Source organism: Coturnix japonica, chromosome 12 (assembly GCF_001577835.2).
Source record: "Coturnix japonica isolate 7356 chromosome 12, Coturnix japonica 2.1, whole genome shotgun sequence".
NCBI lineage: Eukaryota > Metazoa > Chordata > Aves > Galliformes > Phasianidae > Coturnix > Coturnix japonica.
Window position 1 is genome coordinate 3200343 of NC_029527.1, and position 16147 is coordinate 3216489.

The window sequence follows — 16147 nt, forward strand, 5'->3', positions numbered from 1 at the left end:
AAAAAGGTTACAGAAAGACTGAACAGTATCTTCACTTCTCATCAAACTCATGACTTCAGGAAATCTAACAAGCCAAAAGAGTAGCAGAATGGTTAAATAGGACTTCTGGACCTATCTATATCTGAAATGCTGTGTTTAAAGCTTACAATCCTTACTATTCTCTGCACATACCTGGCTTCCCATTCTAACTAAAAGCCACTTTTCTACAAATGAATCAGGTTTATAATGAGAGAGAATCTACAGAGCATCACACAGACCACATTGGCAAAATGCAGCTATTCATTATTTCTATGCCTGTTCTCCCCACTAACACATTAAAACCTTTCTTTCCTCATTTATTTCAGAAGTCAAATTTTCCATGAAGTACAAAAATAACATGTGAAGTTGCTAAATAATTCTGATGCTTTTCATGCTCCCTCACACATATGGCTACTGAGAATACACAGCAAGTCCAAGCTTGAAATGAATCTTTTTTTTAAGCAACCAGTATATAACACTAAACATGATTTAATAATGGAAAGACTGGCACAGCCTTAAAGGAATATCATCAAGAAGGCAAGGTATGCTTGTGACTTATTATAAAACAGTTAAATCAGGTAGGAAGCATAATCCAGATTCTTTACATAATTATGGCAGGAGGGTGTGGAAAAAGGAGTATCAATTACTTTTTAAATTGGAGAACTTCTAACTGTAACAGATGCAATAGATTGATCTCCTATTTCTCCCATTTCCCTTGAAAACATCTGTAATTTTTCATTTATTCTTAGTGTTACTGCCAAGTTCAATGCCAGCTTAATATTTTGCTAGCACTGAGCTTATTCTTTTGACATAGGAGGTAGTAAGTTTTTTTTTCAAGTTTTAACATGTAAATCTTAACCTTCTTGGGACTGTATCATCTCCATGTAATCAAACCGGTCACAGAAAGAAAATGAAACAATTTCTTGTCCTTGTTCCACGAGTAACAAAGCCTTGTTAAATTCAAATTAGCCACAGAGAGAAATTGCTTAGTTATAATAATGAAACAGTGTGATCCAATATTATGGCAGCACAGAATTGATTTAAAACACTGAGGACAATTCTATTTATGAAGAACTTGTTATTTTACAGGGCTTGCATTTTAGTTAAAGCACAAATCATTTCTGCTGCAATTAAAAACAGATTGCTGTGTCAGATGGTGCACAATGGAGACTTGTAATTAATTTTAAGAATGAAATATCCATCAAAATGGTATTCTTACATTTGTTATTTTAAAGTACTTTTGTTCTGGATTTCTGTGTAAACCAAGCAGTAGTTCCATGGTAAAGGACTGGAACTTCCTTAGAAGTCCTGTTCTTTGCAGCCTCTTATTTTTAATCTCATTCTTCTAAAGAGACTGAGACTAGAAAACAGAAATGTGATTTGTACACACTGGGTTAGGTCTGAGGAATCAACAGTTCTTTACCAACGCTATTGAAATAAGAGGTGTGTCTGTGATTACCAGAGATCTTCCGGTGATAAAAGAAGGATTGCATCAGCTTTTGGCTCAGCGTGTCAGAGTGACTCAGCAGAATGCATTTCCATTTTCTTTCCGGTTGGAAGATGTTGAACCTTCATTTGTGCTTTCTCTTAAAACACCATGAAACAGGCAAAAGTGGGATGTTATTGGCTTTCTCATCAGAATAGGCTGACCATCTTTATCAATAGTAGCATAAGAGCCACACAGAGTTTTCTGATGCCATTCTACCATATATATATATATATATATATATATATATATATATATATATATATATATTTATATTTTTTTAGCAAAAAGAAAATATAGAGGTTTGTTTCAGAAGCTCTGCAGCTGCTCCATAGTTAAGTTACCATATCATCCCTCCAAGTTTGTACAATGCATAACACAAGAAATTCTGATTTGGAATTAAAGCTAAATTGTGAGAGGTAACATTTCAGGTACTTCTAGTGATTCTGTAGTCCCTTCTTTTATGATTTTGACCCTCAAAGCATCATTTTCTCCTTTCCTTAGAAATTTAGAGAAAAATAAAACATCTAAGGACATTTGAAAGCTGAGTAAAAATCTATCTGGGTGTTTGATTTTAGTCTGCGCTGGATCACTCAGTCTGAGTTAGAATCAAGACACTACCTGTTCCTGGAGAATTCTTCTGCTTTGAGTATATCTGCTGCCATCACTGAGAGTTAACGTCTAACTACAGGTAGTTCACATTTGTGTGTGGCCTTTTATCTGCACTTCTTCCTCTGCATTCAGCATGAGCTGAGGTCAGCATCAACTCATTTAAACTAAGACCACCACATCTTACTTTCTGTTCTGCCCTGCTCTCTGATATTTTGATCACTTCCTTGACCACAGTCAGGAATCAATTTCAATCTGTACATACTTTAACAAGATGTTTAAATAAGATATCTTGAGACTATACTAACTACATTTCATCATCAGTGACAGACACTGTACTTCCTTTAGGCTATGCCGTGCTTAAAAAGTAATCTTCAAGAACTGGGAAAATCTAAAAGCTACATTTCCAGTTAGCCGTGTTCTTAGAAAATGAGTCTGTAAAGATCACAATTATAAACATATGGGAATAAAACTGACAGTCGAGAAAAAGAACAGCTATTTAAATCAATCAGTCATTGTCAGATGCGATACGGTGTTCCAGAAAGTCTGTTCATTCTCCTGAAATAGGACCGTGCACATTCTAGTTACAATCGTGAAATTTGAAAGGAAGTTTAAAAACATTTTTTGAGGCCTGTCATTTCCTTTGCATCAAGTTCAATAAGTCTGAAATAGGTGATGAAATAAAGATGAAGTCCAGACTAACTTTTGTGCACAATTTGCACAATACAGTTCTAAAATACAATCCATCATCTAATTGAGAAATGTACCTCAATGCCAACTGCGGTTTTCAGCACTGTGCCCTTCTGAATCAGCACTGAAAGTGATTTAACAGCACAACAAATCAAGCCCCCCAGTCACTTAGGTTCTGACAAATGCAAAAAGGCTGAGAGATTTTCTGCTTATTTAGTTGATCTCGCTGCAACAGTGTTGAAAGTTGTTTTACAGTAATTGAACTAATTTATTTCATTTTTGCAGGATTTGGTCACATTCTTGGAACAGACTGAACTTTGAGGGACTGGTTTTCTATGTGAAATATTGGCACCCAATCTGCTGTTATGGTAAGCATCCTCTGTTCACAAAACACACACCAAAAGGAGCCCAGTGTATTTACAAGCTAATTACACTTGTCAGTGAAGGTTAAAAATCAGGTGTGCGCTATCATAAGTGAGAGAAGTCCTTGAACTTATAAAATTGATAACTACCAAGTACAACAATCATTTACATTTTAGAGAACTGGAAAGGTGGTTTATTATGTGTATCAGAATTAACATGGCATATTCTTAAGGGAGTAAAGATTTCAGTGATAAAGATACCAGTAAAACTTTCATAACTCAGGAGGACAAACACATTGCTTACAAAATTAGAAGCCTCCTTTTTGTCCAAAGCATCAGTCACCTCCTCAGAGTGTTATTTTACCAAAAAATCCTGCAAAGCAGGTAACTGCCAGCTATGACCAATTACGCTGCCTTACAAGAAAAGTGGGAGTGAAATGAGCGGCATACCAGAAGACAAATACAGTTGTTCTACTGTGAAAGATAAACCGCAGGAACAAAAGATTAGTTGACAGAAATCAATAGTCCAGGACCCTTCTGAGTGCAGAGCAACAGCACAGCTGTGCCATGATAGAACCCACAGATACTGCAGGTTGTGCAGAGCCAGCTGCAGTGACAAGGCCCAGATGGGCCTGAAATGCTTCTCAATTACTAAGAGAAGATTGTTCCCATCAGTCTCTTGCTTTACACTGTATGTAATCTGTGTGTGGCTTGGTGACCTGTATTATTTCATACTCTGAGGACATCAGTTTTTTAACAGTGTACTAAAAATGTGTGTCAAAGACTCACCTCATTGTGAAAGGCCTACTTTCTCTCTTCCATTCAGTAGATTTAGTTAGAATTGATCTTCCAAGTCTACCATCTTCTCACTAGAAATGCTAGGCAACTGTTCTTTGCTTGTTGGCTCCCTTAGACTAATATTAAAAATTATCTCACAGTGAACATTTGAGTACTAGAAATCTTCAATGTAGATATTGGTTCACTTAAAATATTAGCAAACCATGCAAAAAGAAGGAAAATTAGTAGGATACTTTAATTCCATCTTATCCCTTCTGCTATGCACAGGGATCCTGGGTGGTACTGAATTAATGATTTGTCACTCGATGACTGTTGGCTTAATTGCTGTTAATGCAATGTTCATATGCCGTAAATTCTCTGCTTTTACACTAATCATTAGAAACTAGGGCATTACACCAGCTCAATAACTGCAACCGCACCCAGTTCCCCCAGTGTCAGATAAACACCGGGTAGAATTTGTCCGATGCAAGCATGTGTGCAATCAATCTTATTGATTTTATGAGAAGTTTTACACCTTTACAGCTAGGTTTTGAATTTGAACTTATCTGAAAGAGAAGGTAATAGAATGAACGCTTATTATTACACTGAAATGTAAAGTATTAAACAAAAGAACAAACAGATGCATTTTGGAAGAGCAACAGTGATGATTACAGCAAACAAATGTGGGTAAAGCAGCTTTCAGTTCTCCTTTGGTTCTGAAATAAAGCTCCCACTGTCTTAATACCACAGCAGCATTAGAGAAATTGTTATTCAATTAAGTTCAGTTCCAGTTTGGATGGAAGAACATGCCTAGCATGACATAATTCCCGAGTAACTGAGAAAAAGAAGAGATAGCTCTGAAGTGTTATTCTTAGGAGAAATAATTAGTATTCCACACGCCTTCCAGCAGGGGGCAATGCCACATATAACTGCTTCATCACATGCTGGGAGCCCGGCGGGGGGAGTCACCCCTCATCGTGTAATGGAATTGGACACTTTTTGGTTAGACAAATTCTCCTGCCAGAAAGCAACCAGGAAATTTCAGGTTATTACTGAATGTAGTGAAACAACCAACTTGTATTACTTTTCCTTCCAAAATAGCTAAATGGCAGTTAGGAGCCCCAGTGCTATTAAAACTGAAAGCTTGGTAACATTCAAATATATTTAATCATTTCCTCATTTTTAATTCTTTTTAAATTCAGCTCGGGCAGCATTAGCTTGGAAACTTCCACCTGAAGTGAAACATATGAAAAGGGCTTGAAAAAAGAGGAAATAAATAATACAGCTTAACAGAGGGACAGAAGGCTACAAATAACTGAATGAGCTACAGGAATATAACCAAATTATGTCCTATATTTTACCTCTGATAACAAAATCCTTTTGACAGTGAATGTATGATTTTGAAAGCCTGCTAGAAAAGAAAAACTTCAGTGCTCTAAAAATAACACCAAACAAAACAAGCAAATAACAAAAATTCCACCCCTACAATTAAAATTTTCCTGTTAAGTTGTTTGGCTGAGTGAATGCAAGCACGAAATTTCACTTTCTTGTTTATTACAGCTGCTGGAAGGAGGCTTTTGGGGTTGTTTCTCTGGCCCCATCCCAAGTGCATGTACACACAACCACACTGCCAAATTCCCCCAGTTGACAACACAGAGATGGGAGGGAAATGAGGGAGCAGAAAAAGAAGAGAAATAAGTCCTATTTTTCTACCTCTAGGCTCTGAAACAGGTCTTGGCTGCACTACTTATAGGAAAGATACAATTGCAATTAAACTCCTAACAATGTAGCATACCTGTTAAAAACAAATGAACAAACACACATTTCCATAACTTTTATTGTCCTGTATCTAGGATCTAGGACTCTCTAAGTCCTACTTTAAAATGGTTAACTGCTTCTGTGCTGAGCCTAGTATTAGAAGAATACTTCCTGCCCTTGGGAAGCAAGACAATTCAGACATAATATGACAGATCAGTCCTGGGATTATCTTCCACAGGCACTCACCTCTCTTCCTCTTCCCCAATTCCCAACCCAAATTCTTCCAACAGCGTCACACTGTGCTGATCAAATACCAGTAAACTGCTGTTCATTGAGGACTGGGCTTATAATGTGAACACCACAGAACTGCATGTTTTTCATTTTAAATGAAGATCCAGATTTAGGTTCTTCTGAGCATTTAGAGCTTAATCATCATGATATGCTTAACTCTTCCTTTCACTATTGGCACATAGTTGTAAGATACTTTCATCTCCCATGTCTTATAAAGCATAACCAAGTAAATCTCATCACTAATGCAGAAAGCATTAAGCAAAAATTTACTTTGCTCACATTAAGCAAAGTTTCTCTTTGTCCTGAAGGAAATTACTTTTCTTCTGTACTTCAGTGGGCACCAGGTTGCTAGAAACCCCATAACCAATCCAATCTATAGCATGAAACAGCAACTCCATGTAAAGACAAAAATATTTACTGCTATTCATGAACAAAGAATAAAACAGCAGAATCCATTCCTGATATTTTCCCCTGCAAGCTTATATACGTAAAAAATCAGATATAAAGGTTCAAAATCTGGTATTCCTTCCCTTATCCCTTCAAATAGTCAGGAGTGGAAGTGATCATCAGAAGCAGAAAAGTATTTTGATCTTTGTTACATTGGGACTATGGAATCTAAGCAACTATTTTACAAGACATTGTAATTGTTTGTACTTGCAAAACTGGATTAAGAAATCACTGCTATTCTTAAAACACATTTATCACATACATACAAAAGTCAGCATATTTTTACTTCGAGCTGATCCTTCAGCCAACCACAGTGAGTTACCATGTACCGCCCACACTCATTCTCGCATCCTCCCCTTCCCCAGAGCAATCACTGCATCTGGCTAATATAGCACAAAAGAGTTTCCAAAATGCCTTTACCGGGGTACACCTGCCCTATGGATGACCCACGTATATCTCACCTATACTCTACTGATGGTGTCACAGTTTCTAGCAATCTCAGTGCAATTACTGAAACACAGACATTAGAAGTGCTGAACAAAAAAGGTGAGACTATGGGAAGAGTTAAGGGCAGGATTTTATTTGTTTATTTTGTATTGTTTTGGTTAAGATACAAGCCATATTTTATTCAAAATGAATTGAGAATTAAAGCGGTAGCATCAGAGTCCTTCACAGTGTAGGACTCACATAAGCAAATGAGGCAGCCATAGAATGTTAAGTTTCATCAGACCTCTAGAGTTCCCAAGTACAGCACCTTGCTGATATTTTTGATATGTAAGACTGCCTAATTCTGTTGTAAATGCTTAGAAAAACCCAACTCACTAACACTATAATTGAAAAATAACCTCAAGCATATATCACAGCCACAATCAGGCTAATGTGTGAGTTAGCAAAATCAAAACCAGCATCCACACTGCTAAGGTTTGTAACAGTCTGTAAGGAAATTATAATGATGAGGGACCCAGAAGCCAAAGTTTCTCTACATGTTTATTTTCTCTATTACCTTCTTTATTAAATGTCTCACTTTAACAAAAATAAATAAATTCTCTTTTAGATTAGATTTTATCTTTCTACCTCTTTACTGATGCATTCTCCTTTCTAATACAACCTGAAAAGCATATACAGTTCCTTAGCACCATTATCTCTTCAATATTGCTTCTAAAAGGAGGTATGGTTGATCTCCATCCCCTGTGGCAGGTACAGCACTCTGTCTACAACCTTCACAGTAGATAAGAAAAAAGCAGACTGGATTTCTTCTTTCTTTCTTACCTCACCTTCTCTCTCTTTTGCCTAAACAGGAAAAAAAATCACACTTTTTGGAAACTAGATGAAGTATGTAGCAGTTTACATGGTAAGAAGTAGTAGCTGTCTCCATTCTGGTTCATTCTGTCCCTGAAGTCCCAGAAACCTCTCATGAATACTCATGATATCCCTGTACATTACTCATTATAATTTCTCTTAAAGACATTAAGTAAGTAGTTGTGACACAGAGACTATAAACAAGATATCCTAATACTTTTCATAGATAATCTTGGCACTCTCTATTTTAAATTGTGTTTCCTTCCACTTATGGACAATAGCAGATGGCGAATTACAAGACCTCCATAGTTTCCTTCAATATACCCTCCTTCCCTCTGTCCTCTATATGCAATCTTTCTTGACAAGGAAAGTTAAATTCCCCTTCTCTAAGAAAAACAAAACAGTTTCTGAAAGGAAACTTAGGAAACTTCATTTAAGTTATTTGAGTCAAAATATATTGTTATGCCCTCTTGCTGGCTACAAATGCCGCTTAGCCTTACCTAAATTTGACCACTGCCAAAGAAGGAAGTCTATTTTTTTTCCCCCTTGGCAACTCTATTGGAGGTACACTATTGTGTTCCCAGAGTACTCGTTCTCAAAGGCTATTGTGAATACTGTAGTAAACAGAACGCTCAGCATCAGGATGCAAGAAACAGGATCCAAGGCTGAAAATATTTGCCAAGAGTGGATGTGACCGCTGCCCCATTCAATCCTGGATGGTACAACAGTTCATCTTAGCTGCTAGATATAGCACATTCTGTAATGAGGAGGACAAAGGTAGCAATTACTGACAAACCGTGTTGTTGGAGAAAACAGCATCAGGATGTTAAAAAAATTTCCTTTCCATCAGGCAACTAAACAACGGATCTCAATTCCAGATAGTAGGGTATAGTCTCAATTTGTATCAGCATATTTCCACATGCTGTTGTGGAGCTGCATGATTACGACAACTGAGCTGATGACAACTGTGAATTTGGCCCAAAGATTGAAACTGAAATACTCAGAGTATTTCAATTAGCTCCTTGGCTTTTTGGCAGAACATACGTGATTCAGACTTGCCAAATGATTCACGTTTCATAAAACTAGAAAAGAACCAGAAAGTGGTAAATCTAAACATTTAAGAAGCTATTATTAAATACAGAATATCACAGATTTAAACTATAAAGCAAGAGTAGTGTTACATAGGAAACAAAGTACTGTGAATAGCTATGGAGGAACTGATATTCTTTCATTCAGATTGTGGAAAGAACAGGCGAAATGCACAGAGGAATAAAAACAGAGTAGATGATAAATTTGATATTAAGAGAAATATTTAATGGATTTTACTATTAATTAGTGTGTTTACCATAGTGGAAAGAATGTATCAGGGCAACTCAGCATCAACTGCTTGATACTATCAATAATCAAAATTCAGGCACATCAAGAAAGATACTGTTGATGTTAAAGACTGGAAAGATTGTTATCTGATTTTATCCCCTGCATAATACAAACCATAGAAACTTCCTTATAAATTGTTCCACCAAACTTGTAGCTAATTCTTTATAATTCAAATGAATCTCTAGAGATGCATTCAAACTCAGAGTGAAGGTTCTGAGTTATAACACATCACTTTCCAGATTATTTGTTTCAGTTACATTTTTTAATTTGAATGTATGCAGTTATTGCATCTTCTACCTCTTTCTCTACTTTCAGCTGTTAGAAAAACAGTATAGATAGTTACTGAGTCAACTGACCCTTTAACTTCTATAGGTGGGCCAAGACCCTGACATCACCAAGTCATGCTATGACTTTCTGTACAGCTCTGTCACCTATTCTAGAACAGCTTCCCACACATTATTACACTCAAATCACATCAACAGTCTTTCAAGGGTCTTTGCAATATATAACCCCATTTAAATTCTGAAGGAATTTAGGAAAATATTACCAATTTTCATTAACAAACCATCAATACTAATTTGTAGGGAACTTCTTCAGTATGGGGTCATTAAACAAAAAGATGATTCTTGCTATGTCTGTACACCCATTCTGTCCAAGTAGTCACTATATCAATGAAGAAATTTCTGATAACGCAAAATCTCTGTGCATAAAGACATCAGGACTTGTTCTCAGTCTTAACACATCATCATGAGACAGCAACAAAGTGGCAAAAATATCTGACATTCAGTTCAGGAGAAGAGATAAATGAACACCTGTGTGCACAGAAAAGATTTGGGGAAAAGTTGTCCATGAAGAACACAACTGAGTCTTTTGCAGGCACAAATAATGCTTGAGCAAAGCAGGTGTTTATAGAATGTCCTACAGAACTGACTATCTTTACAGATGCTGTTTCTCTCACATTTGCCATTTCTAATGTCTTCTTTTTTTACAGTTAGGAAGCATGTGTTTAGAAGTCCAAACAAGAGCTGTCAGATAGTTTCCATTTATGAAAGGTTTTGTTTTGTTTTCTCTGTAGGAGAAGTAGGTTTGGGGTTTATTTGTTGAGGTTGATGTTTGTTTGTTTATATGAACAAATATTTCTGTCTGCTTACCAGCTTTCATCTATGCAACTACAGGAATCTGAAGCTGCTTTTAACAGTCATAAAAAACGTATGTGTTTTATTCTTCAGATCTCAAATGGCTGTTTTTCATTAGGATTGCAGACCATGAACCTAAAAACAAGGATCTGAGGCAAAGAATCCTCTCAGAAAATACCCCAAAGTAGGAGGAAAGCAGCTAGATATTATATTTCACCTATCTTAAAGTCAGACATTAGTTGAATCTTGATTCCTGCAGCCACAAGCATACACATAACATTAAAATAAGTAGTTCTGTTGAAGTGACAGTAGATGTGTGTAAACGTGGTACTGTGATATAAGTCCAAACACCAATACTACAGTGCTGCTTTTAAAACAGAGTATGCAAGATTTTGAATGACACAGAAACCCCTCCTAAATTTTGAATCATTCGAGGTCCTGTTCAATCCTTCAGTTCCAGAAGGATGTCCATAAGCAGATTACATCGCCTCACTGGTGTAAGCAGCCAAAACAGCATTGAGAAGTAATAACTTATGAAAATATTTTTATTCACTTGTATTCCAGAAACAGCTAAAGCCTCTTTTAAAAAAGAACAGTCTGGAAACTATCACTAGAGCAATGCTTTAAAAATTACTCACAGCCTAATTAACATCTGCTTTAAGAGTTTAAGTTATTACAGTCATTTATCTACTCAGAGCATCTTGTACAGATTTTTTAATGTTTAACATTTCTCCCCATAAACTCCTACTGAAAGACATCCACCTAAGTGAATACAGCAGGTCATTCTCACCTAATGTAATGTTTCCTAATCCCAGGATAGGTAAGAAACATAGAAATGTAGTCCTTTTTAGAAAGCAGGTATAAAATTCTAGCATCAGAAGAGAAAATAACAACAAAAAAAGGCTACATTAAAAAAAAATTATCAAGCAAGAAATAGAGATTCTGTATCTGGAAAGACAAACAAATGGAAAAAAAAATTAGTCTTCAAATGTTCTAATATTTCTAATATAATAATTATAAGTGTTCTTTATATTATGAAACATAAACATACGGATCTTGGAAAGGTTCTCTCTCAGTTGCAGCTGGTCTTTTCTGAAACACAGCTGGCTAGAAGTTTGATTAACCAAACTGCAACTGTCCTCCTACCAACTGCTGTCCTAACCTTCTAGGGGAATTATTCTGTTGAATTTCATTTCCCACTGTTAGATTAGGTTGTTGTCTTACTGGGGCAAATGAGATGGATGCTGGGGAGCATACATAATGATAGAATCACTACGGAAAAGATGAGTAAGATCATCTAGTCCAACTGGCAGCCCATCCCCACCATGCCCACTAAACAAATCTTTCTTCTATTCTTCAGGTCTCCACCACCTCTGTAGGCAGCCTGTTCCAATGCCTCACCACTTTTTAGGAAAGAAACTTTCCCTTATATCTAACTCTAATCTCCCCTGGTGCAACTTAAGGCCATCAACTTTCATCCTATCACTAGTTACCTGGGAGAAGAGGCCAGTGCACCATTCAGGCAAGGAAGAAAGTTTCAGCACTGAAATGATTTCCATCATCTCAGACAAACTGTATCCTCTGGCACGTGCATAGGAGTGTTTCTATTGTGTCTCTAGGACTGTATTTAAACACAGTAGAATGGATATCTAGGAATTTAACCCTTCCTAACCTCCTTTTCCCTTAATGTTGATTATTATATGAACTGATCTAAAGGCTCTGGAAAGTCTTTCTGATCATGATTCTCACAGTTGTTTTAAGTTGGTGTGACATTTGGGATTCTAGTTGTTGTCACTGTTGTGCCCTACACAATAAGCAACAAATGAAGTATTTCTTTGGACTAGTTCATGTTAGTCTTTAATCCCTTTTAGCAGCATTCAGCATCAGCTGAGAACAGAAAAGGCATCTAATTGAAACAGCAGAGATAATCAGAAGAAGAAAAAGGCAAGTGATGTTCATTAATGCCATTTTTAGTAAAAGACGTGTTCTGAAGTGTACACCTGGTGTCAGTGCTGTAAAGCACCCAAGGCAGTGTTTGGATGAGCCCTTCTAGTTCCTTGCTTCCCCAGGCACAAAAAGAAAATCAAGGCAGTGTCTCAGTTATTGCAATAATGAGGTCAGAAGAACACAGAAAATCTGCTCCTAATTATAAGAAACCTCAGAAAGCTTTCTTTCCTTTTGTCTGTGACCCCACCCCTACCATATACATAATTTATCAACTAAGTTAAGTTTCCTTGCTTCCCTTTTCCTTGCTTTCCCTTTTCTCACTTTCCCATTAGGAAGCAAATGCTCTGAGGGCCCCACTCAGACCCCTGGGACCCTGACTGCAAATCATGATGCAGTCTTTCCTTTTTTGGAAATTGGGTGCTCTTTACTACTGCACAAAATAAAAAGAGGATGCTAACACAGGCTGTATACGCACTGGACCAAATTCTGATCTTGGACACCCACACAATTCCTGTTGTAAGTCACATGTGTGCACATTTCTGGCAGCAGGATATGCCCACTTGTGCTGTGTCTTAATGCATAAGCAAGAGTGGCGTGCCTCCCTTTTTAATAGAAACAGAAGTGTAAAAGGATGATTTTTCAAAGCTTAAGGGCTCAGGCAGACTGATAATGATCCTTGAACTGAAACTGAATGGGTAGAAAAAGACAAGTAATCAAACCAAGGATAGAAAAACAATTTTCTCACTTAAAAGGGATTTTACAAGACTGGCAAGCATCCATGGCAACTCTGCTTTTAATGCGGGTTGAGGGACATATTTCAATTTTAAGTTAATTAAGGAAAAAAAAATAATTTATTCAAATCATCATATGAAAGAGCTTCAGCAACAGCTTCACTGTTATTATTTAAGCTTAATGAACAGGGTAGGTAATAGATAATTGGCATACAGAAAAGCCGTATGTTATTACAACTAAAAGCATAGCTGGAAGTGAACACTACTAAAAATGTCGAGAATAAATACCTACAGAACTATTTATTTCACACGTCTGAGGGAAAATACAAAGTATGCTCTTTTAAGTATCTTTACTAGATCTTATGGAATATTCTAATAATCTTTCTTAAAACAGGAAAATAATGCAATCAGAAACAGCTGAATTTATCCTCTGGAAACTTTGGTTTGCTGTCATATCTGCAAATCTTGGAGCAGGTTGGTTTACTTTGTCCTCTGTTCCACCTGGCTACCAGAAACCACTGTCTGTCCTTCCCAATATAAGTGGATTCAGAATACTGGGGAAGCACATTAACATACCTGGAAACAAGAGATATTGTCCTCTATTTCTGAAAAAAACCTGCCAGTAATAGAAATGCATATAGAATCACAAGGAAGGTTTCTCAAAAGTATAAACATAAATTTGAAGAAAGGGTTGATAAAACATAAAATCTCAAGCTGGTGCACAGATCAGGCTGTAAGAAATCACATCCACAATTTAAAAAAAGAATAGGAATATTCCATAACATAAAAAGAAGTTTAAAAAAAAAGAAAAAACAACCAGCAACAAAACAATCTGTACAAACAGAGCTGAGGTTTCTAACCAATAAATGTTAAAAGGTACAGTCATGAATAAAGAACTCCAGACCAGATCTGTGTGATGAGTAAACAGGAAACTGGAGACAAAAAGATAGAATGGAAGGAGTTTGCTACCATATGCAAAAACAGTTACCATAAAATACTTGTTTGTTCTGAGCTAAGACTGGAGGTATCAGTGGATTAATGCTGAGGAATAGGCTGAATTCTTGAAACCAGTAACCATTTTTCCATTCTGTTTTGCTATCTTTTCTCTCCCTTTTGCATACTTCATATCCACTTTGTGGATGCTTTATAACTAAACATACTTGAGCTGTAAGAAACAAAATACAACTAAACTTCAAGCATAATTTCCAAATTTAATCAGATTTTCTTCCATATCGCTCCACTTTTATTTTGGTAACTTATTACTTTTAGTTCTGTATGCAGTAAAATGACAGGCAGGCAAGCAAATAAACATTAGAAGTTTTCAAATGCAAGTAGGATAGTTCAGAGAAAGTTTACATGCAATAGTCTGTCACCAAGTTATAGTCTGCAGTCGACTAACCTGCTATGTTTTGTTCTTTTATTAGTACATATAATTTCCACTAATATGTATATTAGTACATATAAGACTCAGATAATCAAATTGTTCCTGACCCAATGTTATTTTTCCTCCATTTCTGATCCAACTTGCTATTTAAACTCACCAGGATGTTTGCTCATGTTAGCTAGGACATTTTTATTATTATTACTATTATTTGGCATTCCACACTTCATATTAAAAAGCAAATTCTATCCTGTAAATGTTGAGTCATCCCTGCTCAGGAGAATGCTTATTGCCATTTCACAAAACGGCAAATAATCTCCACAGAAGTTATTTAATATCCTTCCATGAGAGAGATTACAATACAACACAAATGAGAAAGCTTCTGTATTGATAACGAAGGGTTTCAAGAACACAGTGGGCAGAAGTCCTAACATACTTGAAAAATATTTAACTGAACAATAATGGAGCAATGCCAAACACTAAAAGTTACCAAAGATAATTTTAATTGTTGTAGATATAATAGTGTTCAATGACAGCTGTTTTGGAACAAAAAGGTTATTTCCTGCAAATTATTATAATATTTTTTTCTCCCAAAATAGCCCCTGATTCACTGCTAAAGTTACCTGGCATCCTCTAATGGTTAGCACAGAGTAAGAACCAGTTACTAACTTCATTTTTTGAGAGTCAAGATTTTATAACAGCAATTTATTAAAAAGTCTAACAAGAGTCAATTCAGAAGAGCAGCTAACAAACTGACAGAATAAATGAAACATTTACAACTTTAATACAACAGCTATTTCAACCTGTGTTACCTGACCATATTTCATTTTCTTGGACTTCTGCAAAACAAAACTCAGAGATGAGTAAGGATTAAAGGCACTGCCGCGCTACCCATCAAAATTCCGTGCGTGTTGGCAGCACATTTTTCTGATGAAGATTTAATCAGAACAAGCAGATGCCGATTACACAGTAGTAACCAACTCATCTGAGGCCTTTGAGTTTAGCACCTGTGTACGTTTACACAAAACAAGAATTGAAAAACACTGTGTCCTAGGACTGTGAGTATTTATGGACTTCTTCACTATGCTACTGTCAGTATTCTCACAGTGCTTGTGAATCCATGTTTTAAGGTTAGCAGTTGGAGATTTGTATGAACTAATTTTGTTGATGCATACCTTGCTGGTCACATCTTTAGTGGAATAAGAAAAAAGAAGCCTATGCAAAACATGGTGTCAGATGCAAGAAAATAATGTTTACATTTTATCGTCTTGCTGCTCCTTGTGGTGATTCTTTCAGAAATAACTAATAAAATCATATAATTTTAGGATGCTATATCAGTATAGTAAATACTTAGTATACTAATATTTACTAAGTATACTATATATAATTATATATGCAACTCTATATCTAACTAGTATATATAAGCTATAAAGATGAAAAAGAAACTTCTTTTTTAGCCTTTGGTTGTATTATTGCAAGATACCCTACTGCCATAAAAACTGAGGAAAGTATTTCATGGAAATATATTGTTAAGGGGTCAACTGTTAAAATAAAATAAAATTATGAGCAAATAAATACCCCTTCCTCACACTCTTAAAAAGTAAATCTATATAATTGTCCAAATGGCTCTAATTCTTTTTTAGACTTTATGATCTATATCTGTCCTGAAGAACTGCAAAATGTTTATATGTATCTAAGTATGTTAAACTAATTTATTAGACAATTGAAAAAACAAACAGATCTACTTAAATATCCTCGCTTTAAAATCTTCTATCACTTGTCTCAGCAATGCAAATCAAAGTTGTGATATCAAATTGAGAACCACCCCACAGTGATTG

The 16147-nt window shown here is 36.0% G+C and overlaps 1 long non-coding RNA gene across 1 annotated transcript; it reads left to right on the forward strand.

Moving 5' to 3' along the window:
- The first annotated feature begins 2059 nt into the window (after positions 1 to 2059).
- On the forward strand, positions 2060 to 3172 carry LOC116654017. Its single transcript, XR_004308824.1, has 2 exons — positions 2060 to 2195; positions 3089 to 3172. It is a non-coding gene; the product is annotated as an uncharacterized LOC116654017 (long non-coding RNA).
- The last annotated feature ends 12975 nt before the right edge of the window (positions 3173 to 16147 follow it).